A 12,345-nucleotide genomic window follows, 5' to 3' on the forward strand; every position below is an offset into this window, starting at 1 on the left:
ATTCTTGATCAGCTGGCAACAAAAATGGAGAGACGGACAAATGGGTAGATGACTGCATTCTGTGTTGCCTTGGTTTGAGGGATTGGAGAAGCGTCGTGATTTCATTCGTGTCAAGTGTCGGCTTACGTCCAATAACTATTCGTTAAACGCGCATACTTATCGTATAGGGCTCTCGGAAAGCAATCTTCGTGTTTGCGGCGAGGCTTACCAGGATATTGAACATGTCGTTTGAGGATGCGGTGAACACCGTGGCATCAGATCTGAACTGACAGAAACACTCCGGGTCCGAGAAATGCCAAAAAAAAAATCAACTGCATGCGAACTATCCGCCAAAATGTTTCACTTATATTAATGCTCTTATTCTTCACACGACTCGAAGAAAACACCAACGATTGAAAACTTGTTTCTTTGCCTTACAAAAAATAATGTTTTCATTGATTGCACTCGCCATATATGTCATAATCGTAGAACATGAATCTTTCATTTCATAGGGTAAATACCATTGCTTACCTAGTTTGTGTAGCCGCTTTTTTATCGTGACTTTAGAATTCTAGACGAGCGGTGCGCTGATGGTGAAGAAACGTTTTTTTCTATCAAAATTCAAGATGGCGGCCAAATTTAAAATGGGCGTCTTTTTTTTAATCTCAGATGAAAGCTATATCCTTCCTCTATGCTATGCCACTAAGGGAAATATGAGACATATCACGTGAAGAAATACCATGGATTCATAAAAAATGGGCTTTTCACAAACCTTCTAGCTAGCGTACGAGGAACCGAAAGGACTACTCTTTAGTTTTAGCATATACCAGCGTTCAGTGACATAAAATTGGAATTCTAACGATGCCATCGGCACGAGGCCTGGTTTCAGTGAGAATTGAACTGAATCTAAGACTTTTTTATAATTCTCTGTGACATTCCGAATATTCCTAGGGAATTTCTCCAAGTGTTTTGCTTAGGATACCTTAAAACTTTAGCCTGGATTTTCCCAAAGATTACCACAGAAATAGAATTCCTACAAAAAATATTTCAAAAAGCACATAAATTCCTTTCAAAATTCTTTGAGAAATTTCCAAGAAAGTCTTAGTTTTTCCAAGATTTGATCGAGTTGTTCATCAATAAATTTTTTTAGGATATTCTCCATGATTCTTGGTCTTCTAAAATTCATTCAATAACCTCTCCAGAATTGCCTTCAGGAGTTTCTAGGGATTCGCTATGTCCTTTATGTCCTTTAGGATTTATATAAGGTTTTAACTAAAAATTTATCTGAAGATACCTTCAGCAATTGCTCTTGAGATTCCTTCTAAGATTTCTACATAAATTCCTCTTTTATAACCTTTTCTAAAGTATTCTTTCTGGTATGTCTCATGGGAAATGCCAAGAAAAAATTTCTGAAAAGCAAATCCGTGCGGAATTTTTGAAGAAAACCCAAAAGTAACCTCAGATAAAACCTGTGTACGTTTTAAAGATACCTCTAATGAACAAGGACCTCTGAAACCACCCATGGCCTTTCGAGGCAGCTTTAGAAGATTTAATTGATAATTTTCTGAGATAATAAAAAAAAATCAATTGAATATCGAGATAGTATTTTGCAGAATTTTCTAAAAGAATTTCTTGAAAAACATTTCTAGGCATCTCGAAATAAACTGTGCGGGAATGATCAGAGAAATTATTTGGAAAATTGCTGTCGTATTAACTGGTATAAAAACTAAAATTCACTTTCGAAGATTGCATGGGAATGTTTTGAGAAATATTTTTAGAAGTATTTGGAAAAACTGCGGGGATAATGTTTGGATTGAATGCTGGAGAATAATTGGATGAAATGCGGAAAAAAATCCTAGAAAGAAATAGAAAGAAATAGAAAGAACCGCTCAAGGAATTTGTGGGAGGATTCTTGGATGGATTTTCAAAGGAATCCAAATGATCAAGTGGAGAAATTTTTGCAGGGTTTCTAAAAAAACCTTAAGCTATTTTTTCCAAACCAATTGAATAAACTTTTATGTGAAACAATATTTGGAGGAAATTCTAGGATAAAGAATAAAATTAAAGTTATAGCTGAAGAAATTACTGTAGCTTTGGAGTTTTCACGAATTTCCTGGAGCAAATTCTTCTAAGCATGCTTCTAAAAATCGCTGGAAAAGTTTCTGAGAGAATCGGCAGAGAAATCTCTAGAAGAATTTCAGGGGATATCGCTCTAGGAGACCTTGAACGTATTCAAATTAAAATCACTATGATAATTCCTTAAGGTGAAGGTTCATTGAGCACGTAAACATAATGTTGCCACCCACTCGAGCCACCCGCTAAAGCACCCTCTCGAGCCACCCAACAAGGCGGAGCACAATGTTATGTGCGTCGGCCAAAAATAAATCATCATGTTTCATGTATACCTCCACCAACAAAATTATGTAAGTAGTGTTACTTGCACACGTTTCATACAAAACTCAAAATCACAACTTATTTCATTTGGTAGTGAAAACATGTTTTTTGACCAAAATTATAAGCATTTTTCACACCATGCGTGTGTTGTTTACTATTTTTGGCAGTTTTCTCCTCTCTTCTCTCGCTTCTCACGGACGGAGAAAGTTGCCATCAGTATGCATTTGAATTCTATAGTCAATTGTACTGTATAATATCTTATATTCATTTTTGCTGTTTAATTGCGTCGTACATTGTTTTTTCTCACGCATAAAAATGTTTTGCAACACTTGTGACATTGTACACTTCTTGAGTATTATGAAATTGAGAAATACGTGGTTGTAGCAAGTGTATGAATATCCAAACCATTCTAATTGCAAACATAAAAACTGGCATCACTTCCAATCAGTGAGAGCGGCTCATCCGAATCATAAACAATGTTGGCTCAGTGAATTCGCGTTCCGGTGCTGTTTTCGAGCACAAATTGATTAATACAAGTGATTTATTGCTCCCAGGAGCATCGTGCGTGAATAATCAAATTGTTTCAAGTATCGCAATAGATTTTTGAATTGCTACGGTGAGTAGAAATACGATTAAAAGTGAGTTTTAGAACGGGCGCCGAAAAGCCAGCAAACAATATCTCGGTGCGTGAAGAAGAAGTGATTCGGAAGTGCGTGGTATTTTACAACACAAATTACAGCAATAACTACGTATTTGCATTCAAAAACTGGTGATTTGTGAATAACATATTATGGAATGCTTTCAGTTAAGAAACCACCGCTCTACAATAAGGTTAGTAACTTCAAATAATCATTTTTTGTGATCGCTCTCCAAAACACTGTGAGAAGTGTGGGAGGAGGGAGCGGAAAGTGAAGGGGGGAGTAAGGTGCCATATTAGAGGCCATTTTGATACTCAAGGAGATATGTCCTTAAGCTTTTGCTCGAGAAATCTGAGACGAAATTCTTGAGGAGCCTGTTGAACCCGATATAGTCTACAGAACATTAACAGGGTTGGTCACGGATATTTTTCCATTAGTTATTTTATCGATTTAAAAGAAGTTTCTTGTAACAATTCTTACAGTTGGTTCCCCAAGATTTTCACTATAGATATTCTCAATCGTTCCACACACGAGCCAGACTTTTTGGGGGTCATGCACAAACTATGTCACACTTCCCTAGGCATGAGACACCATGAAAACCCTTATCGTTTCTTGCATACTCCATGACCGTTGATTGAGTTTGTATGTATATTGAACAGATGATAAATAGTTTATTTCATTTTTAAAGCTTTCTGCTAATTTTGTTTTTCTTTTGTTGAATCGTAGGTATGACAACCCTTTGACTGTCCTACAGGTTTTTTATGCGGAGTACATATCCTACCCACTTCCGGCGCCACTGCTCCACAACAATATTGTTCTGTGGCCGAAGAAGCGAAGGAGCAGGGCATCAACAATCTAACATATCGAGTGTAGCAGGTTCAGGAAAAAAGTAAGGAATTTTCATCACCACAATTATAACAGGAAAATCGAAATCTATCAATCATGACATTAAAGACGAAAATCGAAAGTAATAAATATGATACAGAGAAGTGCACTGATTATATTAATTACATTTTTAATTTAATTTATTGAGATATCTATTTTCATTCATCCACTCATTCATTAACCTTGTGTACCAGCTGCTTAACCGAGTACGCAGAAGCTTCCTAGCTGCTTACACGAATGTAGAAAAAATCCTCCAAAAAATCGGACAAAAGCTACTGACGTCTCTCACATAGTCTAATATTGGCATAGTGGCATTTTGATCCAGAATGAGTCGAAAAAAAATCTTGCTCAATAATCTTCGATTTGAATTAATTGTTACACCTGTTTCCAGTATGGTAGAATAGGTATTTTACACAGAAATCGATCATTTTGTGTCAAGAATAACTTTTGAAAATGGCATATGAGTTTGTGTGTGCAATTTATTTGAAAAATTCTAGTTCCATAATTGTTGAATCTAGATAAAAATGTTCTATGGAAAAGTTGTGAATATACACAAAAAAAATATTTTATTTTTTATCATGAAAAGTAATATAAAAAAACTAAACAAAAAGCCCATTTTTGATATTTTTAAATTTTTATCATAGAACCTTGGAATTTTGGTTTTTTGATTTTGATAGAAAACAGATGTATCCTAAAAAAGTTGCATAATTGAGAAATATTTCATAACAAAGTTTTCCTTGCAACAGCTTTTGGTCTATTTCAAATATTTTTATGTTTTGTCAAAATAAATAGGTGTTGATGACATAATAAAAGTCTTTTAAAGCAACGATTTTCAAGTTATTTGAACGCAATAATTTATTAATTTAATAATAAGATAGGCAATTCCCATTCGTTACTCGCAATTCTCCATCAAAGAAAAGTAGAGATAAATGTGGAAAAGCTGAAACTGTTCACAGCATACACCATATTAGGCAGAGATGCAAATCACGTATAACTATAATTGAAAACTCTAGACAACCTAACTCCCATCCGTCCAAATCCAACAATGTGTGTATAGAAATCCATTTTTTTTAGATCGTTTATAGGGCGGTTAAAGCCAGGCTTGATAATTCTCCTCAACATCATACATACTCTAGAGTAGCGTGCTGCCTTTGCCTCCTTGCGAGGGAGCGAATAAATGTTAATAAGAGAGGCAACGAAAAATGAGAGAGGAAGATGAAGCACAAAACCCAACAGAGTAAAATTCTATCAAAAAATATGAACTCTCCCAACTCCCCGAGGACTGTTTGTTCGGGCGGCAGACTCAAGAGTTCTTTTGAAGTGTGAGTTAAGGTGAGCGTCAAAACAAGAGAGAGAGAGTACCTGAAAAAATCGTCGCGTTTTCTTGCACTCTCACTCGATACGCTTGAGGATCTGTGTTGAAAATTTTGAGTTCAGTTTTTTCTCCTCAGAAAAACTGCAAAATCGCCTCCTCTTTGCCTCGCAGAGGAGTTTCTATCAAGCCTGGTTAAAGCTAACAAAAGTGTTTTTTCGGCTCCATTTAAGCTTTGATAAGTAACGATTTGAACCGCAAAACACGCTACAAAGCGTTTCCCAGCCAAATCAAAATGTCCTCTATTGATATGATACTGAAACGGCGAATTTGAGCAAATTGGGATTCTCTAAGAGCTATTGAGCAACCATGCGTCTCCATAATGGTGGCTCGTTTCTATATGGGAAAAATCAAACCGTAACATTCACCGTTGCAAACTGTTACACTCCCCAAATTTGTTCATTTGGACCCCCAGAATCTGCTGTGAAGTTTTTTCGTTCAGTAACTAAAAAGTTATACCTAGGGAAACTGAACCGCTTTTAGAGGCTTCCGAAGATATCAAGGTGTATTCACTTATATAAAATAGGTACAATAAATCACGACTCATCGAGTCTACCGCATTACCCCGAATGCCACTACCCCGAATTCCAAAACCCCGAACGACTTATAACCCCGAATTCCAATATCATGAGGAAATGTCATCATGTCAAGATAATTATAACTTCGGGGAAATTGCATTCGGGGTGATGGCATTCGGGGTAATAGTACATTATGGGTTATGGCATTCGGGGTAATTGGGTCGAATCGACTCATCCGTTGACAAGATCGATTTTTAGAAAAATTTAAATGTAATGGCCAGGATTTTTTTTAGAAAATAGGCGAATCATTAGCTAAAAGATTTATTTAAAAATTATTACATAGAAAATGAGGTCATTAGCAAATAAAAACCTATCGAAATGTAACGAAGAGATAGAGGAAAAGATCCATCAAGAATCATTATGCAATTCAATTGTTATTGTTATTAAGCATTCTGTAGATTTCTTTCTGGACTGTTTTAAATTTTTGACAAGTTCTCTTTGGAAATTTGTTTCAGGATTTTGTAAATATTTAAATTGTGACTAAGGATGCAATCTTATTTAATATGTCTCTTCCATTTCTATTTCAAGTACGTGCGGGTGCTAACCTGGCCAACCGCACTCTACGGCACTGGTAATTGGCACAGTTTTTTTTTCATATGAGCGGTTCCATTTGAATTCGAATGTCGGTTTACTTTTGTATTTTTTGATTCGTCTGAAATTTGGTATATGCTTTCTTTATGCCCAAAAATGCCTATTTGCATCATCGGTTCGCCATTTTTACCCTAGCGTTACTTTTGAGAAGGGCCTAAGAAAAAAAGCCTTAACAATTTTCAAAAAATTGAAACTTAGAAACTATTTGTCTTATCGGTTTGGTGTCTTCCACAAAGTTTTAGGTTATTGTTGGAACTATCTGGAAAAAAATATACACAGTAAAAAAAATTGTAATTTTTTTATTGCGAAAATAAAGCTTAAAAATCCATTTTCACAGAAATCGTTTTCTTGATTTTTTTTATTTTTTTATATTTTAAAGTAGACAAAAAATGGAGTCTTTTGCACAGTGGGTCAAGATGGAGAAATCATGGACAAAAAAGTTATGATTTTTTTGATAAAAGGTGAATTTTTGAAAATGGTCATAATAAACTTTTTAAATATTTTTAAACTCGATTTTATGAAAGTACGCAAAATTTACAACAAAAAAGGTATACGGAAAAATCAGGCTAACTTTTACCGTTTTAATGATACAGCGATTTTAATACAAAATTATGATATAATTTTCAATTTTCGGTCATTATAATATAACTTAGAAACGGTTTGTCCGATCAGTTTGGTGTCTTCCGCAAAGTTTTAGATTATTGTTGGGACTATCTGGAAAAAAATACACTGTAAAATAAATGTTGTATTATTTTATATATCGAAAATACAGCTTAAAAATCAATTTTCTCAAAAATCATATTTTTGATTTATTTTTTATTTTTTTATATGTTAAAGTAGACAAAAATGAAGTCTTTTGCACAGTGGGTCAAGATGGAGAAATCATGGACAAAAAAGTTATGATTTTTAAAAAAAAAGGGGGCTCATATATTTGATTTATTTTTTCATGCTAACTTTTAGCTTGTTTAGACACACCCTTCCCCTTAGAGTTGACGAATTCTTCAAATATTTTCACAGTAGCTTCTGGGGGTCCAAATGAACAAATTTTATAATGTAACTTGAGATTTTTGATGTTTGATCATTATGGGCCATCCTAGTCTCCATTCACACTCAATCTGTTCGGTAAAAATAACTGAACTACCGAAAAAGTCAGTAAACTAAAAAAAATTGTCAGAAATCTAAAAACAGAGATTTTCACTGAAATTTTGCAGAGAGCTTTCTTTTTATATCATATAAGGTACCGCGGGGCAAGTGGGAACGAAAAAAACGATAGTTCAAACAAATTGTTCAATAAAATTTTCAAATGTCAATATTTTTCAAATCCAACAACACAATCACGTTTTGGCAACATATTTGCTGGTGTGTGCATGAAACTAATCGAATAATTTCGAAATTGTGAAAACCTTGGAAGAAAGTTTTTGGCCGCAGTTACCTCGCTAAGCGGGGCAAGTGGGACACATCCAGTTTCATGCGTCAATCCACATCAGTAAGTCAACCATTACAATAATAGGATTGATAAGTCATAGATTTTTTATTTTAAGTAGATATTTGATGTACATGAGGGATCAACCATAAAATACGTTACGTTTTAGGCAGAAACCCTTTATTTAATAGTATGTCACCTCACATTTAATATTCACTGGAAATTCCTCAAAAAAGCGTAAAGAGGAATTAAACATGTTCAAAATATATCATTTATAAGTTGTTAATTAAAATGTAGCACATAAACAATCAATAATTGACGAAATTATAAATATGTTTTCTTATTATTTATATGCATGGCCGAAAACCACCTTATGGAATGGAATTATTTTCCACCACTACTTAATTTGGTAGAAATAACAAATAAAATTCAAATAACATAGAAAAGCAATCGTTCTCATGATGCATTTCAAATTTCAGCTGTGTGTTTGTTCAATTTAGAAGTCGTATTTCAAAAATAAAAAAATAATTGAAAAATAAAGAATAATAACACTTTTCTTCTCCCTCTTATGCAATTTCGTAATTTGAGATTGATCTTATTTGATAAAAATCATTTGTTTGAATGTTTTAGTGCTATTCCCTAGCAAAATGTATGAAACGTGTACGAAAAGTTTTGATTCTGGTTTTTGTTTTGATAGGTCCCACTTACCCCAGGTACAAATATATTTTGGGGTAAGATAGACCATCGAAAATTTCATATGAAATGAAAACAAAATACTGGTTTATCGTAAGCAGCTTGTAATAATACTAAAAATTATAGCTTACTGATGGAAATTCGATTTGAAACACATTTATTTTTTGCGAGTCAATGCAAGACGTGAAACGTGTCACAATTTGTCATGCAAGTTGAAAATGGCCCTGAACTGACACTGTTACATAAACCACATGGTTATAAAAATAGCAATATGTTTAGTACTAAATACATTCCTTGTCATTGTATCTAACTTTCTTGAAGTATACCCCCATGAAAAACTTTTCCTAGTTGATCTATGATGAAATGCCCCACTTACCCCGGATTCTCACTTGCCCCGGGGTACCTTATCGATAAAAAAAACATGGTGAAATTTGCTTTTCAATTACGCCTGGCGACAGTTTTCATTTCACTGACTTTTTCGGTAGTTCCAAAACCCAGTAAAATTTTACCAACCCCAGTAATTTGATCTAAGTGTGTTCATTCATGTCTTCTGATAACGCGTTAAAACAATATTATGATCATCTGTTTTTAATGGATGTCCATCAGTGGTCTAGCTAAAAAGATTACTTCATATATTTTTTTATCTCCTTCGATTGTCACTATCAAGCCAGATCGACAAGACGATCATTATCAGTGTGTGAAGGACGAGGTCATCAACGTTCAAAAGGATACCTGAATGATTTTTATGTATCTTCATTCATGTGTATATGAAGACTGAATGGCTAGTTCTGAATGTAAAAATTTCAATTATGATGATCAACCGACTTGAATAAATTTCTTACAACTGATCATTCGTTGCATTTAGTTGTGCACCATCAGGAATGTGATATTCATACAGATCAGTCACATAAATCTTTCGCGATTATGACAACTCTCAGCATGAGTTAAATATAAATGTTTACTGACTCAGTGCATACATTACTCTGTTGCTCTCGACGTCGAGATATACTGTCTTGTGAGCTGATGTAAACTCGCTCTCCATCAGCGCTTTCTTCAAATGATGGAAATTTCGAACTCTGGTGCTACGCAGATTTCGTTCAAATTTAACTTCTCTTCGCGTATATTGAATATTTCGACAGTACAGGTGTCTTTCATTTAAGTCACTTAGAATGATATGCAAATAGTTCCAAATCCCCCTTTACTTTCCTGACTTTACATCCCGACTGAGACAGTGTCTGCATCTTAGCTTATTGTCCAATAAGCATTGCCATAGTTCTTTCTTGAGAAGTTCTTTTACTAGAGCTGCATTTTATTCATTCGTTACAGGTACCATGACTAGGACCGTCCAGGAATCGAACCCAGATGCCTTCAGCTAGACTTAGTTTATGCTCATGAAAGTTTCTCAAGTCTAAAGAAGGATAAACATAATTGTGCATATGGAATCTATTATTTATAAATGAATTGAACCTCTTTTATAGAACATACCACATAGTTGTTTTCCAGTATTTGACAAGGGAGTCAAGTAATTCTGAAAAAAAATTGTTTTAACAAAGTGAACCCAACTTTTTTGCAATAGGTACTTGTTCATATATCATTGAATAAAAACAAGAAATTTGTAGTGAAATTGTTGCAACAATTGCAGTAATCAGGATTACTCATCCTGATAGGTAATATTCAATTATAATGATGATTTACTTAAGCTACATAAACTTCAACTAGAACAACCCATTGTTACCCTTTAACGAGTATTTTGCAAAACAACTCCTTGGAGAATCCAAGCCAGACACTCATAAACGACCCAAAGGAGGCTTCATGAACGGTAGCCGTCCCAGAATGTGAATACCTACATACATTCCTACTTATACCTCGTGCAGTGCGTGTCAGGAGCAAGTTTATTCGCAAATTTACGACTCCACTCAACTTCTGCCTACAGTTTGCGGACCGCAAGAACCGACAATGTATAGCAGGCTGACCCGACCGCTTCTGAAGCGTTGGCTGTGGTGGCGCGCGTGGCGGAAAGGAAATCAAGTGCGTTGCGTCAGCAGAGCAGATCCGGGGTTGGGGCTGGTTAATGTTGTTCTACTCTCACCGGTCTACGGCGGCGTGGCCCAATGTATACTGGCGGTTAAATTTACGACCGATATTTCACGCCGTTAGCCAGGAATAATTGATGTCGGCGTAAGAGCGGTAGCGAGCAGACATGGTTTCGTGCAAATCAGAAGGACCAAAGGCTGCAGTTCGATTTTTATTTGTTCTTGTTAGAAGTATGCTAGAAGGGATATTGATTGATTCTTATTGGATTTTCGGATGCAGTTGCAAGTGGAATCCACAGTTGGAATTTAGCGGTGCGATCGCTGGAAAGAAGTCTCGGAAGGATATGTTCTCTTAAAGCAAAACGTTCAATCTGAAAGGGGTTTAACATTTTATTAAAATTTAATATTAATACAAAATTACAAATTCATTTCATGTCTTCCCACACTGCCATCGCCTGCTTCGGTAGCATAAGGGATCGTGTTCTTTATTAATTTTTCACACATCTGCGAGAATATCGAGAACAGCCACTCGAAGTGGAAAACGAAAGCTTGCACAGGGGACCAATATTGAAAGTGTTAATACGACGACATGGCATCTTCCACCACACTGCTGTCGATGATGATAGCACGAATGAAGGTTCAGGCATGCGCTCCTCCTCTGATCTTTCTTCTAGCAGACGTGTCGTAGCAATAGCAGGCCGGTTTGAAACATTTCTCGCTGATAGGCCTACTACTGTGTTTGAGCTCCAAAAACTTTTTCCGCTGAATGTTTTGATGTTTTGATTGATGAACTTCTCTCGACTACCGGACTACCCCATCAGGTTCATGCTCTGGATCGCTCGCTCTCGTACTCTCGTGTTACCAACACCACCCTGCCGGTTTGCTATGATCTGTTTGATATGCAGCCCCACGCGTCTCGTTGACACATCACAAAGATTGACGAGAGATTGACGGATTTGCACACCGTATCGGGAGAGGGGGGTGTTTGTGGGGAAGGGTACGCGAGTATGTATGAGTGACCGGCCGGAATATGCAGACGGAAATCTTTATGTTGTTGCGTAGGTCTAGGTTCTTGGGGAATGATGAACTACGAACCTGATGCTTGTTCGCATGATGGATGCCGTTATGTTGACCCTGCTTTTGAATGAAAATTGAAGGCTATGGGTTATGGAACGCTTGTAATTACCTTTGTAATCATAGTTGACTGAAATGCATCCAACGACGACTTGGTTTCCAGCACCTGCAGAAAAGTTGTGCCCGACTAAAGATGATTGTGCAGCCTCCTGTTACGTATACTGAAGGTATACCGGATAGATAGCACTCAGGATACATTCAGTATACGTTCATGAAGCAGTACGTGAGCAACGAAGTATCAGCACTTTTCAACACACCAAAGCACGACTATTCACAACCGGATCTGTAAGTATAATGCAATCAGAGGACAAAACTCAATTAGGTTCCGTTCCAATCCAGCTTTACCGACACTTTAGGAAATGAAAAGATTTCAATGCACACTCCCTGGTCCCCCATCTAATCGGCCCCAATCCAATCTCAGAAGAAGCTGTTGGTTTCCTCGTCTAATCTCATTACTTTCTAATTACGAGTTTTTCATTCTCCCCCACGAATTGGCGCAATCACCCAAAAGGAACATCTTCCCCTCACAAACAAACCCCACTCTGCTCTTCCACAATGGTCACTAGGATAGTAATTTCACACGACTAAAACGGAAAATCCGCACACGTTCGCCCAGTTTCGATAC

At 36.2% G+C, this 12,345-nt stretch overlaps 1 long non-coding RNA gene across 1 annotated transcript in view; it reads left to right on the forward strand.

Moving 5' to 3' along the window:
* LOC110674246 overlaps nucleotides 1-10,274 on the forward strand; it is a 428,424-nt gene extending 418,150 nt beyond the window's left edge. The window contains exons 4-5 of the long non-coding RNA XR_002498762.1: nucleotides 3,738-3,900; nucleotides 9,880-10,274. This is a non-coding gene — a long non-coding RNA (uncharacterized LOC110674246). The remainder of the gene's footprint in view (nucleotides 1-3,737; nucleotides 3,901-9,879) is intronic.
* Nucleotides 10,275-12,345: the final 2,071 nt, after the last annotated feature.

Source organism: Aedes aegypti, chromosome 1, assembly GCF_002204515.2.
Source record: "Aedes aegypti strain LVP_AGWG chromosome 1, AaegL5.0 Primary Assembly, whole genome shotgun sequence".
Lineage (NCBI taxonomy): Eukaryota > Metazoa > Arthropoda > Insecta > Diptera > Culicidae > Aedes > Aedes aegypti.